The sequence below is a fragment of the Malania oleifera genome, chromosome 4 (genome assembly GCF_029873635.1).
Source record: "Malania oleifera isolate guangnan ecotype guangnan chromosome 4, ASM2987363v1, whole genome shotgun sequence".
Taxonomy (NCBI): Eukaryota; Viridiplantae; Streptophyta; class Magnoliopsida; order Santalales; family Ximeniaceae; genus Malania; species Malania oleifera.
In genome coordinates, this window is record NC_080420.1 from 91800207 (window position 1) to 91823176 (window position 22970).

The following is a 22970-nucleotide window of genomic DNA, read 5'->3' on the forward strand; positions in this document are numbered from 1 at the left end:
TAGAAAGAAAATAAAGAAAAAAAAAGATAAAAAAAGGTGTTTTTGTTTAAATAATTTAGATTAGGTGTTTTTCAAAATTTTATTTTTTTCTTGTTAAAACTCGGTTTAATTAGGATCGGTTTGATCAAAGTTCGTATTTTTACTATGTTTCATTGAGTCATTTAATAGTTAAAATTTTCATTGTGTTTGCGTTTAAGTTTGGTTTTGGTTTGAACTCTTGCTTTGGTTAAAGGTTCGGTTTTTAGTGCGTATTTGAATCTGATTGAATTTCCATTGGGTGTTTTTAATTCTATGTTTTAGGTGACTATCTTTAATTAACGCGTGTTCCGATGTTTCCTTGAGTAGATTAAAGTTTCTTGTTTTTGTTCTTTAATTCATTGCATGTTAGTTTTAGGACTTTAAATTGCGTGTCATTTAATTCTTTAAAAGCGAAATTGAACAATCTTAAAATCTCGAATCTGAATTGAGTTCAATACATTTTTATTTCGATTGGAAAAACGTGAAATTTGAAATTAAACGCATTCCCTGAGGAGACGATCTAGCCATTGGCCTGAATATTACACGACGTAACTCCTATACTTGGGATAGCTTTCGAGCTACTCATTTTTTGAGTGAGTCACGAGACTTTTCATATTTAAACCAAAATTTTTTCTTTCCTTCATTTTTCACTCTCTCCTCTCCCGAACACTTTCTCTCCTTCCCCAATTGTTCTTAGAAACCCTTGGGTTTCTTCTCCTCTCTCCTCTGTAACTCCCTTTTGAAACCTTAACCCTGCGGTCTTTCTGTTCTACCTTCCTCGCTCAAGCTCTCTACTCGTTTTCTGATCTCTCACCCTCTCTGTCTCTCAGTATTCTTTATTCGCTCCCCCCCTGCTTCTCTCTATTCCTCCATTTCTCTATTCTCTTGTCTCCCTCTCTTTTCTCTCTTCTATTTTCTTCTCTCCGTAATCGAACAGGTTTTTGGAAATCCCGATTCCTTTAACCGTAAGTGTTTCCTCTCATTTTTCCTAATTTTTTAAACTTCATGTAGCCTTCATTAAGTGCAAGGCCAAAGTTCGCATCTTGAACACGAAAGGGTGTTCCTAAAAGCAGGGTTTGAGACAGGGGTTCAGTTAATCACATCGTTGAAGACCTAACCCAGCTAAGTATCCCTTACCCCTACCCTTTTATTTTACAGTTTTTTCTTTTCTTTTATTTTCGTTGTGAAAAGTACTGGTGATGTATCAGCTACGTTCTGTGTGTTTGACGGTGAAATGTTGGGGTTCTGCTTCTAGAGTGTAAATGAAGATGAGTCAACTCGTCTTCAACCTAGAGAGTTCGGGTGAGTCACACTAGGATTGACTTACAAGAGTCACCCCAGTGTGTTGGGTAGAGAGCTCGAGTGGGCTCGAACTTGTGTGGGTTTGATGCGTGTTGGTGGTTGGGCTGGTTTTAAAACAGAGGATAGGGCTGACCTTAAAATGGGGGGTTGGGCTTTGTTTTAAAGTGGATATTGGGATTTTTTTTTTAAAAAAATGGGTTGGGGTTTTTTTTAAAAAAAAAAAAAAATAGGGCCGGCCCACTTCAATTTTTAAAACAGGGGCCTGGAGTCTTTAAAATCAGAGCCAACCCACTTCCATTTTTAAAACAGCGGCTCAGGGTCTTTAAAATAAGGGCCGGCCCACTTCCATATTTTAAATAGGGCCCAGGGTAGATTTTTAAAAAACAGGCCTAGGTGAGTTTAAGAATGGGCTTAGGCTTTAAAAGTTTGAAATGGGCTTCTAGGATCGGTTTAAAAAGAATGGGTACTGGGCTTGTTTAAAATCGGACTCAGAGTTGGGTTAGGTCAAACTAGTTGGGCTCCGGGTCAAAAAAGCTAGGGAAAGAGGCCTCGAGTCTTGAGTGTGATTTCGAGCGGGTTCGAATCCGAATGCAGGTCTGAGATAGGAGTTCGGGTGTAGTGAGAGTTTGAAGGATCCAAACCCAGGTTCCGATTTATTTGCAGAGAGGGTTCGAGTCTGAGAGTGGGAGTGGCTCAACCCAAGCTCATGTTTGGGCTTTGGATGTTGGACCTGAGGCAGTAGGGGGTCTCTTTTACTGAATTCTAAAATTCAAGTTTGGACATGAACCTGATCTCGAGAGGAGGTACCTGCATACATTCTTGATGAATTGAATCAATTTTAAAAACATAGGGTCGAGGATAGTTAGCCTTCTCTTTTCCTTCTCTAGACTCTACGTGCTACTGATTTGAGTGTCTAGTTCTCTATTTCTATACCGAGTGTTGCAAAGCTTCTTTTGGCAGCTCCTTTCCTTCTCAAACCTCTTTCAACACTTTAACTTTTGGTAGTGCTCACTTACTCCTCAATTCCATCTCACTCATGCTCTCCCTCAAGAGCTTCTTTCTAGTACTCACCCTTCTTTATTCCTGTAGCGTATTGCTACTACTCTCTGAGGTGCTCCCTTCCCAATTTTCATAGAGTTTTTCTAAGCTCTTCCCCCCGATCCTTGCTACAGTGTCTGGACTCCCTATTTATAGGGAGTCCAAGGGTGCATTTTGGCGCCAATTCCCCACGTGGCCTTCTCCTAACAGAATTCCCCATTAATAGATTGTCAGGGAATGATTTCATGTGAATTCATTTGATTTCTTTTATTATTATTTTTTATTCTACTGCTAACTAACTGTGCCAATTTCCTCTTCTATGCACAGGTGAAAGTTCAGGTGTCCATTCAAGATTTGCGGGCTTTTTAGACGGTTCCAGGTGGCAGCACAGGGATGGAGGGCTTCTGGGATGTTTCCAGGTAGCAGCACCGGGATGGAGGGCAAGGTATCTTTGGTTTATTTATTTATTTTATGATTTCCTTTTGCTGTTGCTAACCAATTTTATTTTTCTTTACTTCTCTGTGTGCAAGTAGCCGAGATGATCCAGATGTCAGCATAGGAGAGGAGGGCTTTTTGGATGTCCTAGCTTGGCAAGCCCGTATTGGGGCGTGGAAGGATTCAACACTTGTTGTTGTTGTTGTTTTTTTTTTTTTTTTGTATTTTTTTTTTGTAATCATTATTATGTATTTGTTATTTTGTGTGTATGCACCCCTGTGCAGCCTGTACTGCGTCTCTTGTTACATGTCCTCTGCAATTTTGGGACATTTTTTCTTGCATACATCACATTTCCAAGTCATAAATTCCATTTTACAAATTTTGACTAAAGGAATTTAACCACTCTCAATTGACCAATTTTAACCAAGTTTGACCTATTTTGACCGAATCGGTTGACCAATTTTGACCAAATCAGTTGACCAATTTTGATAGAATTTGACCCATTTTGATCTACTCAAACAAGATATGACTTTATTCATCAAATGACCTGATCCAAAAACGAATTAAGATTCTAAAAACTTTAATCTGAATTTGAAAGTTCCCAGACTCATGGAAAGTTAAAAGGACTCAATTAACTAAATTAGCTCTTAGAAAAACCAAACCTTAAAGGATGAGACCAGATTTTGGACATAACAGATGAATTAATTTATTATGAGGGCTTCAACTCAAAATCTTGGGCTTTGAATTTTGAAATCCCAAACCTACTAAGAGGAACGAAGAATTTGAAATGGAATGAACCCTTTTAATCTGGAGATTCTTGGCTAGAATTTGGGACTTGGAGTTTTAAAATTGCCAAATTCAATAATCTTAAAATCCAAGAACTTTAAAGACTAGCCTGCAATGAGTTTGGAAAACTTTGGGGGCTCCAATTAAAAAAAAAATTGTTTTTGAGATCAATTAATTTAGAGGCACTTGACTTAAACGAGATCAACAACTCCCAAGACTCTAGACCCTAATACCCTAAGAAAAGGGAATTATCTTTGCAACTACGGGGGTCCTGTAAAGGAATGAAGATTAATCTTGCAACTAAAAGGAATTAATTAAACTTGCCAACAAAAAAACCTAGCACTTGGCTCAAGAACAAAAACAAAACTTGGATCGGCCATTTGCGCGACTCAACTTTAAACCATTTTTTAGAGACTCGATTGAGATTAGGAGGACTTGAGTGAAAGGTCAGGGCCTAAATTTTCAAAATGCGGGGTCATTCGGGGCTTAAAGTCAATTCCTATTTTGCTAGGTTTCTTTAGGGTAGTCTGGTTAAAATTGGGGTGTCGATAGCTACCCCTTTTTATGGGCTTCATTGCTTCAACGTAACGGTTGAAACTCTCCTACGTTATTTGAAGCAACAAGTCTACAAAGATAAAGACACCTATTTTAACCAGATTTCTCAGGCATTCAGTCCCTTCAAGTGCATCTACTAGCCAAGGAAGGACAAAGTGTGATGGAAATGCGGAAATGCGCGCATGAAGTTTTTTTTTTTTTTTGGGTAAGCGGGGTTTAGTATCAGGTGTAGGAATTGCGAGGTGTGTGAAGCGCTATACATAGGTATATGAATCTTGAGATGTTGAATTCATGCTCGATCATTGAGATGGCGAGCCTCAGAATATTTGATCCGGGCTTGTGCATCACAAGAGGGTAATGTGCCTCGGAATATTCAATTCGGGCTTGCGTGCCTCAAAAGGGTAACGTGCCTCGGAATATTCAATCCGGGATTGCGCGCATCAAGAGGGTAACGTGCCTTGCAATATTTAATCTGTGCTTGCATGCCTTAGGAGAGGATGACGTGCCTCGAAATATTCCATCCGGGCTTGTGCATCACAAGAGGGTAACGTGCCTCGGAATATTCAATCCGGGCTTGCGCACCTCAGGAGAGGATGACGTGCCTCGAAATATTCAATCCGACGCATCACAAGAGGGTAACGTGCCTCGGAATATTCAATTCGGGCTTGCGCATCACAAGAGGGTAACTCGCCTCGGAATATTCAATCCGAGTTTGCGCACCTCAAAAGGGTAATATGCATCGGAATATTCAATCCGGGCTTGCACGCCTCAAGAGGGTAACGTGCCTTGGAATATTCAATCTGGGCTTGCGCATCACAAGAGGGTAACGTGCCACACCATGAGTGATAAATGATTATTCAGGCGTAGGCTACCCTGAGGTTCTTTGGGAAAGATGTCTTTTAGGTTTGACACGTAGTTGTTCCGCTGGGAATGATCAAACGAGATCAAAATTCTGAGATCCTGAGGGCTCTAAGTCCCTGCAAAATTGCTCCACTGAGGATGATCAATTAGGTGCGACATCCTGAGATTCTTTTGGAAAATGTCCTCAAGTGTAGGGGTGCAAGTTACTCCACTGGGGATGATCAATCAGGAATGAAATCCCAAGATCTCTTGGGCCTCAGGCATTCAAACGCGAGATTCCAGGTCCCGGATAAAAAGGTTGCTCTACTGGGAATATCCATTTAGGACCAATTTTTAGGTTCTTTGGCTGTCTTTAAATCGCCCAAGCTGAAATTTAGAAACCAATGTCCTAATGGGTCAGCTCCCCTAGTTTCAAGCATTAGACAGTCAAGGACGTCAAAGGACTATTCACAAGCTTATCCTGCCAGACAAGTATGAATACATGGTTTGTTACTACATGTCTGCATGTTAGGATGCATGGATGCATGTCGCATAACGAATTTCTAAATGCCTTCCCTAAAATGCATGAATACATGGCGTATATGAGGATGCGTGAAGTTCTTGAGGCTGCATCTTAGTTATTTGCCTCAGTGTTTATCCGTCAGGGCTTTCAGCGATGTTCATGACTCAATAGGTTATCAAAGTTTGCCTTAGTGTCTGATTGTCAGTACTTTCAATGATTTTCAAGTTCCAAACAGGTGCTCAACATCTGCCCCAGTGTCTGGCTGTACTTTTAGTGATTTTCAAGACCCCAAAAGGTGCTCGAAATCTGCCATAGTGTCTAACTATCAGTACTTTCTTCAAGATCCAAAAGGTACTCGAAATCTTTCCCAGTGTTTGGTTGTCTGTACTTTCAGTGATTTTCAAGACCCCAAAAGGTACTCGAAATCTGTCCCAATGTCTAGTTGTCAGTACTTTCAGTGATTTTCAAGACCCCAAAAGGTGCTCAAAATTTGTCCCAGTGTCTGGTTGTACTTTCAGTGATTTTCAAGACCCCAAAACGTGCTTGAAATCTGTCCTAGTGTCTGGCTGTACTTTTAGCGATTTTCAAGACCCCAAAAGGTGCTTGAAATCTGTCCCAGTGTCTAGCTGTACTTTTAGTGATTTTCAAAACCCCAAAAGGTGCTCAAAATCTAATCCAGTGTTTCCTTATCACTGATCCTAGACATGCTTCACATTCCTAATGGTGCCCAAAAACTACCCTGGTACATAGGACTCCCGAATCTTTGCTTGTTCTTTTTGGGTTTTTTAAATAACATAGGATTCCTGATAATGAAAATGATTATGCATTTATGTCATTAACATGTTGAATCAAGATATCAGGTTATGCAAAATAGTTGTTTTGCTATGTTTTAAAATTATGCCGGGAAAAGGATAAATTTTACACTAACATTTCCTGTCCTTATGGTATTGACATTAATTTATGAAAACTAAACTCTCCCCTTCAGCGGAAACTACCCCAGTTTCAGTTAAAAGGAAGCCGACCCTTCTTAATGCTGAGTGGTGCCCTTAGTTCTATTGTTTACTCAAGGTTCATTCGGGGTTTTGCTCATGTTTCAACCTCTGGATGATGTTTAAGACTCGAGACGAAATGCAAGCTTAGGGTTATGGGCTACCAGAAGGAAAGTAAACTCAAGCTCCAAAATACCATCCCTTGGTAACATTTACTGCCCCAGTTTGGGGTTCTCCGCAGGGTATTGACTGAACTTGTTAATTTTCAACAAGCTGCCTACGTACCTTTTCAGGATCAGGTCATTACGTAGTTCAGAATCAACATTAAGTCTGACAAATCATTTGAGACAAAAATGTATGCCAATTCGGTCAAGACTTTTATTTGGACCATAATATAGGCTTAAGGTATTGATTAGAGAAGAAAAGGGCGCAATATGGATCAAACTTTGCTGATCACAAAAAAAAGGTAATCCTCGGTTAAAGATCACATCTTAAGCATGTCCCTTTTTATTTTCTTTCCTTTTTTCCTTTTTCTATATTTTCTTCCTTTTTTCTTCCCTTTTACGGAGGATTTTTGAGCCTTATGTTCATTGGGATCTTCATTGGGACTAATATTTTTAAAACTGCCCTAGTGTGGGGGGTGATCATTTGACAGGTTAATCAAGTATTGAATTCTTTTAGGCTCAAGGGGGTCTGTAAAGGATTTCTCTGATCTTCTTTTTGGTAGCAGAAAAAATGGCTTGCCATCACTTTGCTAGTCAATTATTGTCTCACATGATTTGCTCAACCCTTGAAAAACCCCGACCCAGCTTGATTTTTGGGAAATGACTTTTTGAAGAAAATGGTTTAATTTTAAAGCTCAAAAAGGTTCTTCAAGTGATTAAAAAAACATTGGGTTCTTTAAGGGAAAACTGGAGGGCCAAAAATGGTCATCCATCACTTAATCGAAACGATGAGCAAAGAGAGAACACATGAAATAACAATATGATCCTTTGTTAGTTTCTTTTAGGGATGTACACAACCATTAGGCATAATACTTTTTTACAGCATTAGAATTAACAAGATGCAAAAGGTTGGTTCCGTCCATATCTACCAACAGTAGGGCACCTCCTAAGAATGCCTTCTTCACCATGTAAGGCTCTTCATAGTTCGGTGTCCACTTACCGCAAGGGTCTATATGGATCAGTAAAATCTTCTTCAATACTAGGTCCCCCTCCTGGAATTGCCGGGGCCACACTTTTTGGTTGAATGCTCCTATCATCCTTCTTTGATACAATTGTCCATGAGCTATGACAGCCATCCTTTTTTCCTCAATTAGGTTTAACTTGTCATACCGAGATTTTACCCATTCTGCCTTAACCAGATCTACCTCTTTCAGGACTTTCAGAGATGTGATTTTGACTTCTACTGGGACCACTGCCTCCATTCCATGTACCAAGGAGAAAGGAGTAGCACCTGTGGAGGTTCTGGCTATAATCCTATAAGCCATCAGAGCGAAGGGAAGCTTGTCATGCCAATCTTTGTAAGTTTTTGTCATCTTCTCCAGGATGTTCTTAATGTTCTTGTTGGTTGTTTCCACTGATCCATTCATCTATGGCCTATAAGGAACTGAATTGTGGCGCCTGACCTTGAATTGGTTGCATAGCTTCATCAATATTGTGTTGTTCAAGTTCTTGGCATTATCTGTAATTATTCTTTTAGGGATTCCATATCGGAATATCAGCTCTCTTTTGATGAAACGACTTACCACATTTTTTGTGACACTGGAATATGAGGCGGCCTCTACCCATTTAGTAAAATAATCAATTGCCACAAAAATGAAACGGTGCCCATTGCTGGCTTTTAGACTTATCGGCTCGATCACATCCATACCCCAGGCTAAAAAGGGCCATGGTGCGGAAAGGACATGAAGCGGGGCTATTGGAACTTGTATCTGATTGCCATAAACTTGGCACTTATGGAACTTCCGAGCATAGTCAAAGCAATCTCTCTCCATGGTCATCTAGTAGTGTCACCTAAGTATTTTCCATGCCAATGAGTGGCCCCTAACATGAGTACCGCAGACTCCTTCATGGACCTCACGCATGACTCGTTGGGCCTCCTACGCTTCCACGCATCGTAGGAGGGTCATATCGTGGTTTCTTTTGTATAATACTTCGCTATCCAAGAAGAACCCCATGGCCAGCCTTCTGATTGTTTTCTGTTCATTACTGGTTGCCCCTTCAGGGTACTCACTTTTCTGGATGTATGTTTTGATATCATTAAACCAAGCCTTTCCATCGGCCTTCTCTACCACCATGTAGTGGGCATGTTCTGACTGTATTCTGATCTGAATGGGATCAATCTCCACCCCTTCTTCTACCTTAAAAAAAGCTGCCAGTGTAGCGAATGCATCAAGAATCACGTTGTTCTCTCTTGGCATGTGGTAGAAACTGGTACTATCAAATCCTTCGATCATCTTTTGGATGTACTCCCAATACAGTACCAGCTTGAAATCCCGAGTCTCCCATTCCCCGGTTAGCTGGTGAATGACCAAGGCCGAGTCTCCTCTTACCATTAATCACTTGATACCTTGATCCATAGTGACCTACAATCCCAGTATGCATGCCTCGTATTCTGCTATGTTGTTAGTGCAAGGTAAGACGAGCTTAGCTACAATAGGATAATGTTTCCCATCCAGTGATATGAGCACGACACCTATTCTATGTCCCCAAACATTGACTGCCCCGTCAAACAACATTACCCATTTTTTGGGGTCCTCCTCATCTTGGGTTATGGAGTTGATGTCCTGATATGGGAACTCGAACTCCATAGGTTGGTAGTCCTCCACCACCCTCTCTTTCAGGTATTCTGTAATGACACTTCCCTTGATGGTTTTCCTAGTGACATAAGAAATGTCATACTCGGTCAGCAGCATCTGACATCGTGCTACCCGTCTTGTTACTACAGGCTTTTCAAATACGTACTTGATTGGGTCCATTTTGGAGATCATCCAGGTGGAGTAATACAATGTGTATTGCCTCAACCTGCTGACTGCCCATACCAAAGCGCAACATGTTTCTTCCAAGTTGGAGTACCTAGACTTGTAATCTGTGAACTTCTTGCTTAGGTAATAAATGACCCTTTCTTTTCTTCTCGTCTCATCATGTTGACCTAACACATAGCCTATAGAGTTTCCTGAGACTGCTAGGTACAAAATCAGTGGCCTTCCGGGCACTGGGGGCACCAGCACTGGGGGGTTCAAGAGGTATTCTTTTATCTTTTTTAAAGCCACTTGGCACTCTTCGTTCCACTTTTCTAGGTTGTTCTTTCTTGACAACTTGAAGATGGGTTCACAAGTGGCGGTTAGTTGAGATATGAACCGGGTAATGTAGTTGAGCCCACCCAAGAAACTCTGTACCTCTTTTTTAGACTTTGGGCTGCATTTCTTGAATGGCTTTGACTTTGTCAGGGTCCATCTTGATCCCCTTCTCACTCACACAAACCCTAATAGCTTTCCGTAAGTGGCACCAAAGGTACATTTTTTGAGGTTCAACTTCAATTGGCATTTTTGGAGTCTCCTGAATAATTTCTCCAAGTTTATTACATGGTCTCCATCATTTCGTAACTTAACAATCATGTCATCAACATAAACCTCAATTTCCTTGTGCATTAAGTCATGAAAGAGGGTTACCATAGCCCTCTGGTAAGTGGCACCGACGTTCTTTAGTCCGAATGACATGACCTTATAACATAAAGTCCCCCATAGTGTGATGAAGGTTGTCTTTTCCTTGTCCTCAAGTGCCATCCTGATCTGGTTGTATCCCAAAAATCTATCCATGAATGAGAATAAAGCATGCCCTGCAGTGTTGTCTACCAACACATCGATGTGTGGGAGTGGGAAGTTATCTTTAGGGCTTGCTTTATTTAAATCCCGGTAGTCGATGCAGACTCGTACTTTGCCATTATTTTTTATTATTGGGACAACGTTGGCCATCCATTTAGGATACTGTGCTACCTCCAAGAATCCTGCCTAGAACTGTCCTTCATTTTAAGCAACATCTCCAGCCGCATTCTTCTCAGCTTCTGCTTTATCGACATCAATATGAAGGGGAATCTTGTGGGTTACTAAGTCCGTGTCTAGACCTGGCATGTCTTGGTACGACTAGGAAAACACATCTCGGTATTCTCTTAGCAACTCAATTATTTTGCTTATTTCCTTACCCTTTAGTAGTGCGCCAATTTTCACCTGCTTGGGCTCTTCCTTGGTCCCCAGATTGATCATGACGGTGGGGTCGCTGCTAGTCAATGTTGGTTTTTCATCTGATTTTAACATTCTTTCCATTTCAAGGCATAAATTTATTTCTTGCTTTTCAACTTCAGTTTCATGAATTATATTTTCAAAGTTAATGTCAATTACTTATCAAGGAATTCTAGTGTTTTTATTTCCTTTATTCCTGCATGAAATCAATAACAAACAAATTTTGACAACTGATTTTCAAGATGCACGTGACAAAAAATGCATAGTTCATTTTCATTAAGAAACCTCCTCGGTTTTTCAGTGGCTGGGGGTTACAAAAGAAAAACCAAACAAATTTTGAACAAAGATCATTACATGATGATATTTGGAAAATCAAAAGAGCTCCAGTCCTGAAGTTGTACTCCCAGTTGGAGACGATGGACCCACTCGGTGGAGGTACTTGAGGAGACTTCAAAATCCAACACCGATATGCTTAATTGTCACAATTCTGCCTCCAGGTTGGATTGACTGCTTTTTATGAAGGTTTGGTTGATGGATGGGACAACCAAACCCCCTTAGGAACTTGTCTCGCCAGTAAGCCTCTCTACCCTCAACATCTTCTTTTCTTATGCTTTCTTCTTTCGGTCTGCTGCCATGGGTACATAGCCAAAACCGTATCTGTCTTTCACTTCTTTGAGCATTGATGGCTTTTGGATTCCCTGTAAGTATTTTCTGAGCCCCTTTTCTGGATGGTACCCCTACTTAATCATCTAAGATACCATCATATATGCTGCGGCGGAGATTTGGGGACGAGGGATGGGAGATCCTTCTACTACATTTGTGGCATTCACAATCTCAAAAGCTCAGAATGAGTCCTCCAGCAGCTCTTCTGCGGCTTCCACGTAAGGAGTGGAAGTGGGTTTAGTTATCATAACATCCGTCTCGCTATACACGCAGACCAACTGATTTCCTACCACAAACTTCAGCCTTTGATGTAATGAAGATACGACCGCCTTGGTGTTATGGATCCATGGTCTTCCCAACAAGCAGCTGTAGGATGGCATGATGTCCATAACCTGGAATGTGATGTCAAAAATAACTAGACTGATCTGCATGGGAATCTCGATTGCCCCTATCGACTCCCTACGGGTTTCGTCAAAAGCTCTTACTACCAAATTATTCTGCTTGACATATGAGGAATCTGTTGGTAATTTTTGAAGAGTGGCCATCAGCATGAAATTGAGGGATGATCCATTATCAATTAGAACCCACGCTATCATATGATCCCTGTATTTTACTGAAATATGTAGCGCCTAATTATGCCCTCTCCCTTCCGGCGGAATCTCTTCATCATTAAAGGTAACATAATTAGTCGTGGCCAAGCCCCCAATCACGTGGCTGAACTTTTCTACACTGATATTTTGAGGAACGTATGCCTGGTTAAGCAGTTTCAAAAGTGCCTCCCTATGAACTTCTGAGTTTAAAAGCAAAGATAGAACAGATATATGTGTCGACATCTTGTTCAATTGGTCAACCACACTGTATTCATTATGTTTGATTAGCCTAAAAAACTCTTCGGCCTCCTGCTATTGCACAGGCTTCGTAATACTTCTGCTCAACTCCTCTGTCTATTTTGTACTCTGATTCCCTGATTGTTCTGGCGCGTATACCCGGCCACTACGGGTTATTCCTGCGACATCGTTTGTATCTTCCGCGCCCTAGGCCTGGCAATCGTACCACCAGGGTATCGCCTTGTCGTTTTGGTAAGGGAATGGCTGGGGCACTGAAATAACCAGCCGAGTTGGCACCTTGGGGACATAGCTGGTTCCTTTTGCTGAGGGTATAAAATGTCGATGCATGTATAGGGGATGTTCTTATTCATTTTCTCTTATGGTTGAGACTTCCCACCTTTTTGAGTAAAGGCGACCTCTATAATTTTGACATTCAACATCTTGTATAGAAACATCCTAAAGGTCTTGTAGCTCTGGACAGTCCTTCTCACCGAACTCTAGCACTCATAGTGTGCACCCTCGAGGCAAGTGACCTTTGAATCCATTAGGCCTGCCTCCCTCAGCTCTTTGTATATCCAATCCAAAGTTATCTGATTCAGATTTGCTTCTTGCGTCCCTCCGATTCTTGCCTCGATCATTCCGACATGGTTCCCACAATGGTTTGGCAAGGGATTTCCTTGGATCCCTGCTGGTTTGCCATAAAAGGCGAGCCACCCCGAATCTTTCATTGACTAAACTTTATATTTGAAAGCCCAACATTGGTCGATGGAGTGACTTGGAGAGTTTGCGTGGTATGTGGAGTGGGCGTTGCGATAGAACCATCATGGGGGTGGGTTGGTGATGGGGATGGCTGGTACGGTTGGCACCATTCCCCTTTCACGCAACTAAGGGAACAAATCTGTGTACGATATTGGGATCGGATCAATCCACTTGGTATTCCTGGGCATATTCACCTCCCGAACTTGATCGTTTATCGGTGCCGATTTTGGTCGGGGAGCCACAAACTAGGGCTTTGCGCCTATATGCAGTGTCTGGTTCATCATTAGTTCAACATAGAAATTTTTCCCAAGTTGCTGGTTTTGGCCTCTCTGATTTTGATTCTTGAGGGACCCGTGTACAATTTGGGCCTCTTCTTCCTTCCTCCCATTGACCCATTTCTTGCTTGGGCCACTATCAGTGCTGCTAAACTTTATCCATCCGACCTTAACATCAGCCTCCACTCTGGCCCCTGTTGCCACAATGTCCATAAAGTTGCGGGGGGTAGATCCTACTAGGTGTGAACGGTAGGGATCTTTTAATGTCCCTACGAACAACGTGATTGCTTCTCGGTCGCCTACCGGGGGATCTACTTGGGTGGCTACATCCCTCTAACGGTGCATGTATTCTCTGAACGTTTCTATTGGCTTCTTCTCCATTTTGAAGAGAGTCATTCTATCAGGAGCCATTTCTAGGACATGGCGGTATTGTGCCTCCAAAGCATCTACCAAATCCCCCCGCGTGCAGATTTAGGCCCGGTCATGTTGGACATACCATCTAGCTGCTACTCCCGTAAGACTATTCCGAAAGCAGTGCATCATTAATTTCTCATTGTCAGCATAAGCGGCCATTGACTGGAAATACATGTGCATGTGGGTTCGGGGGCATGCAGTCCCATCAAACTTCTCAAAGTCGGGTATTTTAAACTTTGGAGGGAGCATTACATTGGGCACCAAGCAATAATTTGAGAGTCTGGTGGTATTGGAGGTTCGGGTCCCTTCGATGGCTCTTAACTACTTTTCAAGCTCATCGTAACGGTATTCTGTCGCAATCTAGCTTGTCCCTACAACTGCCATTGTTGATGAAGGCATTCCCATTCCTGGAATCGTCGCTGCTGGAATAAAAGGGGGCACACTAGGTGGTGGTCTCTCCGCGGTGAATGGTGGCGGTCTTGATGACTGCCCATGAATTGGCGTGATGTAACGACCTGCTATTTATTTTCCAGTTCTTTTTTTTATATACTATAAAAATTTATAATGCTCTGATATCAAACTGAATTAAACCAAAACATCAACCTAAGCAACTTGAAGCTGAATTCATATTAACACAACCATATATATATATATATATATATATATATATTTACAATACCAAAGTGCTAAAACGTTACCCAAAATATACATATATGATTGTTTCCCAAAATACCCTCAACTGGGCTAGGGCTATACATAAATACTCCCAAAAATACTCACTCTATTGATAGGGCAGTACTGAAGCCCCTCTACTTGCGAGCCTGATCTGCTCGCCTACCTGAATCACCTGAAAAATGTTAAAGTAATGGGATGAGCCAACGCTCAGTAAGACGAAATATGCTATTGCGAGTGTGTGGCAAATGAGTATAATACTATGAAAATTTGTTTCTATGTTGCTTAACTGAATCTGTAATTACAGTACAAATAATAAAATTGCCACCCTTTTCCAAGTTGCTTAACATATCTATATTTTTGGTTTCTATACATAATTCTTTTAATATTATACGTATATTCCCTGTTTATGTAAAACTGTATATACATAATAATAACTGGAACATTCACTGGATGGATAACTATATGTCATGATTTAAACCCTCATGACAGGGTTGTGCGGCCCATAGGCGGGATCTATCATGGCTGGCCGACCAGGATAAATCACTATACTCCATTAGTCTGATCAGCCCTCCTCAACTCATATGTGATGGGAAGCCTATCCACTCGTGGGCTCTATATGATCGACTTACTTACCACATATTATCTAAATAGGTGGTTGCACTCTATTCTGTATATAGCAATAGTACCATGCTCTGTAACTGTATCTATAATGGTCCATCAGAGTCTGATACTATATAATACATTTCTATATACAACTATCTGTTTTACCATGATTCTGTAATAACTGTATTAACCATGAAGATGTAGTAAACTATATCTGTATCAACTGTATTTCTGAAATGAACTGTAAAACTGTATGTCATGGTACTGTAAACTATATAATCATGGTACTCTGTTATTTCTATAAAATATATTCAGCGTCTGTATATTTTGTAAAACATAATTCTGAAAAATACCGTAAAGCATGTCTCTGTACTATATCTATATTCTCAACCCTCACAATAATTTAAAACATATTATTCTTAATTGATAAACCGTATAAAGTTCAGTTGTGAATAATAACCTCGTAAAAATATACATTTCGTACTAAAATTCATTCTAGAACTTCATAGTATAGCATATTTCCCTTACCCGATTTCTGTTAAAATCCCTCTACTGTGACGGGTCCTATACCCGCAAGGTTCTCCACTCAACACCCTGAAAACCATATATTCTAGAACAAAATATTACTATTTCTACATCTATAGCATTTCCTACAACTACTGGAAAGTCAAATTACAACAAAAAGACCTTACCCTGAATTTGGGATGAAATTCAACTTCGTCCCACCGACAATCCGCTCCAGCAGACTTGGAGAGAACTTCCCCAGGAGCGTCGTGGTGGCCTCATATTGTTGATCCGGTAACTAACGGGGCCAAAATCAAAGAGAGAGAAGGGAGAGACCGTAGGAGAGAGAAAATGAGAGAATTTCGCTAAAAAATTATGCATTTAACCTGAATTTAGGCTATTTATACTGTGGGATTCGTCGACGAGACACGTCACCTCATTGACGAGTCATGTAGAAAGTTCGTCGATGAACCTGCACCCTCATCAACGAATTTCAGACTTCCAAAAATCCTCTCTCGGTATCTTCTCGTTGACGAAACTTGTCTTCATCGACGAGGCCCTTTTGTACCCTCATCAACGAATCCCTTGGGTTCGTCGACGAGGACCTGATAAATTATCTTGGGTCATTACATCCCAAAGTGCAACGTCATCGATGAACGCAAAGCGTTTGTTAACAAAGTTGGCCACCTCCTTCTATTAATGTCTCCATTTTCCTCCCTCTTTATTATTTAAATGTCATTATTCTTCGAGTCATTACACGTGAAGCCTGGCAGACGGATAGGATCTGTTTCTTCTTCATGATCCTGATCCTAGACTGTCTTTCCTTTGTTTAGCAGTAGGTCTAATATTCTTTTCATCTGATTGCTTAGTTTCTCTTGCCCCTACTCAATACCCAAAACACGACTTTCCAGTTGTTTTGCCATGGCTTTGGCTTTTCTACGAGTGTTGTAGGGGTGTGTATTTGTCTCAATTTTTCCGGATCTCAGTCATGCCTTATTTTCCTCTTGAACCAGAAACCCGTATCTTTTAGGACAAGTGCATGCAATGAATGCTTATGCAGGTATGCATGGATGAAAAAAAGTACAATTATGCAGTCTTATGTGCCTTGACCAAGGTCCCGGAAAAAATCATCATCATTTCATTACCACATTTTGTATAATTTTTGGTAAAAAATACAGGGAACTTTCCGAATAGTCTAAGTAGATGCCAGATTATGACTCCCTGGTCCCCTCTCGTTGAGGTAGCTTGAATCTTCCGGAGCTGGTTCTGACTTCCTGAGTGCCACACTGTCTGCCTTCTGTTTTAATGCTCCGTATAGGGCTTCTCAGTAATTGACCTTTGCAATGCAAGGCTCTAGCTTTTCTAGCACTTTGTTATAGCGGTATCTCTATTTGTTATACCGTTTCTATAGTTCTTGTATGTATCGAGATTTTTCTTCAATTTCCTCTTTAGACTCCCTCAGCAATTGGGTGTTTCGACCAAACGCCATCTAAAATTTTTGTTTTCCCTTTCTCAAAATCACCACCTCTTCTCTCGACTGTGAGCTATGAATCTTTGGTCGTTTATTTGGCTAGTGTCGAGGATCAGCTGGATCTTCCTTCCTTTGCCCTAGTGATTGCTCTTTGGTTGCTATTTTCAAAGCCTTCCTTTCAGATAGATGCACGCTTTCTTTCGGTCGTTTCTCCGCTATCGGTGCTCTTGTCTCCTGCCTGACCCGAGGGTTTACTCTGTTAAACCTCCATAGTTTATAACTTTCTTGGGGTTCAGAGTTCTTATTATTGGATTCTACCAGGTGCACATGCTTCTAGGATACAGCGAACTCTCGAACCTTCTTTTGGCTATCATCAGCCTCGTATGCGAATTGAGCATCTGCCAGTCTGTGGGTCATAGGTATGAACTGCACTGCACCCACCTATCTTCTAAACATGAGGGGTGCATAGGATATTTCTCCCCAGGGGCCTAGCAGTGGGACCCAGGGGATATTTCCACATCTATATACCACTTTCGACTGATCCATCCACGGTGCTTTCCATATGATCCCCTTATTAACCAGATTTTGTAGCCCGTCCTTCCATTCAGTCTTTCTAGTGTGTTCTTCCCACCGAGCTGCCTCAAATACTGTGAAAGGGATTCTGACTATTGAGAAGGAAGCACGAAAGTACCCCTGAATATATGACAAGTGACTCACAATCCAGACATACAATAATAGCACAAAACAAGTCAACCTAGCATGCCTCTTGGTCTGGCATTTGTTAAGAGACCGAAACGTTTCTGCCAGAATCCCGTGGACTGGGTTAACCCCTTCCTTCACCTGTTCCACGAAGGCAATGGTCGCACGGTCAATGGTCCCCAGTTCCTTTGGAAATATAAGCAGGCCATAGATGGCTAGTGCCAACAAGTGCAGCTGGGCATCTTCCCCTTGCTCCTTCTTTATCAACTCTTTTAAGTGTTCCCAGGTGACTTTTGATTCTCCCAACTTCTCGACCTTAACCCCGGTGACTTTAAACAGTTCTTTGGCGATAGATGTTCGGGCAAGTACATATGTCTTGTAGGGTTTCAGAAGTTTAGCTAGATGCAATAGTGAGATGTACTCCTCCATGATGGGAGCTAGATCTACCCCATCCAGAGTAAAGCAACAGTAAGAAGGATTCTTGAATTCCACCAATGCTTCAATTACGTGAGGGTTTACAAATACATGCAACAGAAAGCCAATGTGTCCTAATATTTGAGAAAAGGTCAAACGACTCTGGGGTGTCCATCCCTTCCAAATGTTTGTTAGCTCCTTCAGGAAATTGGATCGAGCATTGATGTCAACCATGTCTAATATCTCAACCAGTGATCCCTCGCTTGCATTGTCGCCCCACTTCCTTTGTTGATTTTCAGAGTATAGATGCACTGCTGACTCTGTTTCATGATGGACCACCGTGTTCTCCATGGATGAGTCAGATTTTTATCAGAACCTTGGCAAAGAAAATGGGGCTGCCTATATGAATGCAGCATTTCAGTAAATATGCAACACATTTTAAATCACAAGACACATACATATGAGATCATATGGAGAAGGATGGAGCCTTTATCCCAATCCCAAAGGAGGTTGGTATTTTTACAGGGTTCTCTGAGGCTCTATCCTAAAGATGGGATTTTTTGGATGATCATATGTGGTTAAGCTCTAATCCCTATTGAAAAAGGTCCCCAAATTGAAACTCCATTCTCTCTCACAGAGGTATGGACAAAGCTCGCACTGAGTGGAGTGGTTCGCGGGTCCCCATAGGCCCTGCTACATGGGGACTAGCACTATTACACTCCTATATAATCCTAAAAGGGAAAGTCGGGGTATAGAGTTGTGAAGGTGTGTGAGTTTAACAGTTTCAGCCTACACTCTGTACCCCACATCCATCCATTATTCAGAATTGAACACATGCTTTATTCACAAAAGTTATGGAAATAAGTAATTACATACTTATCATCTCATGCTAAATCAAGGCATTCATAGTTAATCGCATGCTCATTCAGTAGATATGAAAACACAAGCAAAGCCGAGCATTTATTTAATTACTTACTGTGATTTATTTGCGAAGTACCAGCAAAGAAAATAATCATATGGACAATGTGTACAAAACAAGGAAGGAGCAATCAAGAAGGCTCATTTGATTTGGATTTTGGGATAATCCTCAATTAATCATTGGCTCAACTCGCAAGTGTCCCCAGCAGAGTCTCCAAGCTATCGCGACGTCTCGGACCCTGCCAGAGACCACTTTTGCAAAAATGGGTGCGGTTGTGAACTGGGAAAAATGGATATGTGATTCGAAAAAGATTTTTTTGTGGAAAAACAATGTGTGATAGAGTCACTACTAACCTTTTGAAGTGCGGTTAGAACACTAGATTGCTGCCACATAAGGGATAAAATCGATCTGCATCACTAGAGTCGGGCCTGGGAGTACGGTTACATAAGGGGAAGATATTAGCACCCCCTACGCTCCCATTCTTACGAATAGTACCAGATTAATTGAAAATTATCCCAAAATAAATCTAATAAGCCTTTCAAAACTACTCCCTTTTAAAAATTGAAAGAATGAAAAATACTATAAAGGTATTCCTTCAGAATCGAGGCAACCCAATACTCGGATGTGTCCATGCCCTTTGTTGCAATCATCTGGTTTAAAAATCAATAAAATAGAGTACGAAGTACACTCCTAAGGATTTTGAAATCTGTAGGCTTTTCTAAGTAGTAAAATATTATTCTGGGAGGTTTTTGAAATTTGTCTAGGATAGAAATGATTTTCTGTGCCTAAAAAATATTTTTGTGATTTTTTTTTTAGTGTGAAAATATTTTTTGTGATTTTTCAATATTTTTCTCGAATTTCAAAGTAGCACAAACAAAAACCATGGAAATCAAAGTATGAAAATATTTTTTTGGGATATTCTGAGAATTTTGTGATTTTTTGTGAATTTTATGAATATCTAAATAATAGTATACAAGTGAAATGGAGAAAATCGACGTGAACCGGTTCGGGGAAGGAGCCGGTTGAGCACTGATCGGTCCAGGGGGAAAACCAATTTAAGGTTGTTGACCCTATGGGTCATTTCCAATTTTGATAATGACAAATACTCTTGGTATTTAATGTTTTCCAAGTTTGTGTGCAGGTTCATATTAGCGAAATCAGTTGACGGCACATGAAGACTTGAAGAAAACCAAGACCCTAAAGCTTTCTCATTATTGTACTTTATATTATTGCTTTAGTCGGGTCTGTAATAGTAACATAGGGCAAAGGTCTATAATAATCTGCATTGCATGCATGTAGGAACTATAAAGTTCAAGACCTTAGAGACCTTAGGGAACAGGTCGACCGACGCAAGATTTTTTTGGCACAAAAATAGCCTTAGAAATGACTCTAGGTCCTTACACAACACTTGAGATTGCCCCATAATCACATATATTATCTGGGGAATTAATTGAAGCAAAAATTGGACCTAATTGAAAATATGTGAGAGGTCAGGCGACCGAACCCCAGGTGTTCAAAACACATTGGGCGCCCGAATTGCTGGGAAGTCAGTGGGTTGACTTGGTTTTCGGCGACCAAACCTTTTTGAACATATCTTCCTTCGGCACCCAAACCCGTGTCAGAGTGCTTTTCACCAACCCAAGCGATCGAACTATATAGTTCAAAATGACCTCGAGCGACTAAACTTGTGAGTTCGGGCTACCGAACATATGACCAGGCACCTGAACTACGCACCAAATGTTTCTTAATTTTGTTCAGCTAACCGAACCTAGACTCGAGTGGCCAAACCTTTTAAAAATGATTTTTCGGCTAAGTTTGTTCGGGCAACCGAACTGAAGTTCAGCCACCCGAACCTTTGGGGTTGCTTAATATTTTACCGCGGTTAAATTTAACTAAACAGGGTTAATTTTACTAAACCATTTTAAAACAATTTTAACAATACCCTTGGTATCCCCAACGGTCATAATTTTGTCATTCTCTATATATAGGGGCTTATTTGCTTAGATTAGTGGTGATTAGAAAATAGGATTAGCCAAACAATCTCTCAAATTTCCTAAACCCTGTTTGTTCATTCCAACTTCATACACTCATATTACATCAATTCTTTTGAGAAATATAGTTGTGTGAGTGTTTTATTGATTATTCCAATTTACTAAAAACCCTCACTTGCTCTTGTGCTTGTGATTTTCATATTGAAGGTTTAGGTTGATTTTTCCTCTGATTTCATTTGATAAATCTTTGGTTGGGAAAAATCATATAGCTAAGTAAGTTTGCATTATCATTGCAATACTCATTTGGGCTTATTCTTTTTTGTGCAAAAATATTTTACAAAACTAGATTTCAAACAACTCTTGTGCTAGATACATTTGAGAAAATATTTTTGAAGTTGTTTGAATACTCTGATTGGCATTTTGAAACCCTAAACTTGCATTGAGATATTTTATATTGTGTTTCAAAGAAAACCTTGTTTAAACACTCTTGTGCATATTTGAGATTATCCATAATATTGAGTGTTGATTGCACACGTAGAGCACTAAGCTTATAGTTCATACATACTTGAGGTGTATTGATTAGATATTGTGTGTATTGGTACATATTCGCTTATCGAAGAAGCATCATATTGTACACAGCTTGTATTGTAATTCGGTTGTATTCCACGTGTGGCTTGAGGGGACGGTAATCTAGCTCATAAGGATTATTAGGGCCTTCTCTGCCCCGTAAGGAGAATTTGTAGAGGTTGAGGACAACCCTATGCTAATTGACCTGGTTGTATTAGGTGCCGCTCCACCTGTTAAGTGAGCATTAGTGGAATCCTTGGGCTTACGAATTAGAGACAGGGATGTAGGCATAGTTGGCCGAACCCCGATAACATATCGTGTGTGCATTGTTTATCTTTCTGCAATTTACATTTCTGCATGTGTATATTATAGTTGGTGAATGCAGCACATGATTTTAAATTCCGCACGTTATATTTATCTGCACATTCGAAACTGCATAGACAGACCCTAGGTTGTGAATGTACTATTGCTATTTAGGTCAAACCGAGGAAAATTTTTTTAAATTCCAATTCACCCCCCTTTTGGGAATACACCAAAGCTAACAAAGGTCTTGGTCGAGACCATTCAACACGCGTTGCCTTCCATTTGAGTTTGTGTGTGTTCATGTGTATGTTAGAATGTGTAAGTGATGCATGATGCATGTGTGAGCACGAATGCATTACCATGTGTATGCATGGATGTGTATGTGTGTGAATGTGTGTGCATGCATGAATGAGCACGTGCATGAATGCGTGTGCTTGCATGGATGAGAATGAGCACGTGCGTGAATGTGCAGGCATGCATGAATGGGTATGTGCATGAATGTATGTGCATGTGGGTGGTATGAGTATAGTGTACGTACATGCATGAATGCATGGCCATGGGTATGCGTGAACATATGCGCATGTATGAACGTATGTATTTATGTACATGAGTATGTGAATGTGTTATGCATGGATGAATGTATGTATGCATGTAACACGAGTGTGAGTGTGTGTATTGCATGCATGTACGTGCATGACTAAGTGAATGCATGTGCATGAATGTGTGCATGAGAGTGCATATACGTGAACGAGTAACTATGTGAGTGCGTGGATGTGTGCATGTGTGTGTGTAAGTGTTAGAATGCATGGATGTAGACATGCATGAATGAAAGAACAGGTATTTGTGTAAGTATAAGTGTGTGCGCAAAACGGATCAAATTATTTTTAACTATCTTACAATATTTTTTAGAATTTTCTCTCATTTTTCTGGTATTTTTCTGAATTTTTATGATTTTTAATGAAATTTATGCATTTTTATTTGGAAATACAAATAAGAAAAACCGGAGCAATTCAGTTCAAGGGGCGACCGGTCCGACATTGATTGGTCTGGGGGAGACCATTTTTAAGGTCCAAGTCAGGACCGAGAAGTGCCACGTGGCACAATCGCGGATGTACACGGGGATGTAGATCCAACGGCCAGGAGGGATCGTGAGTGTGCCT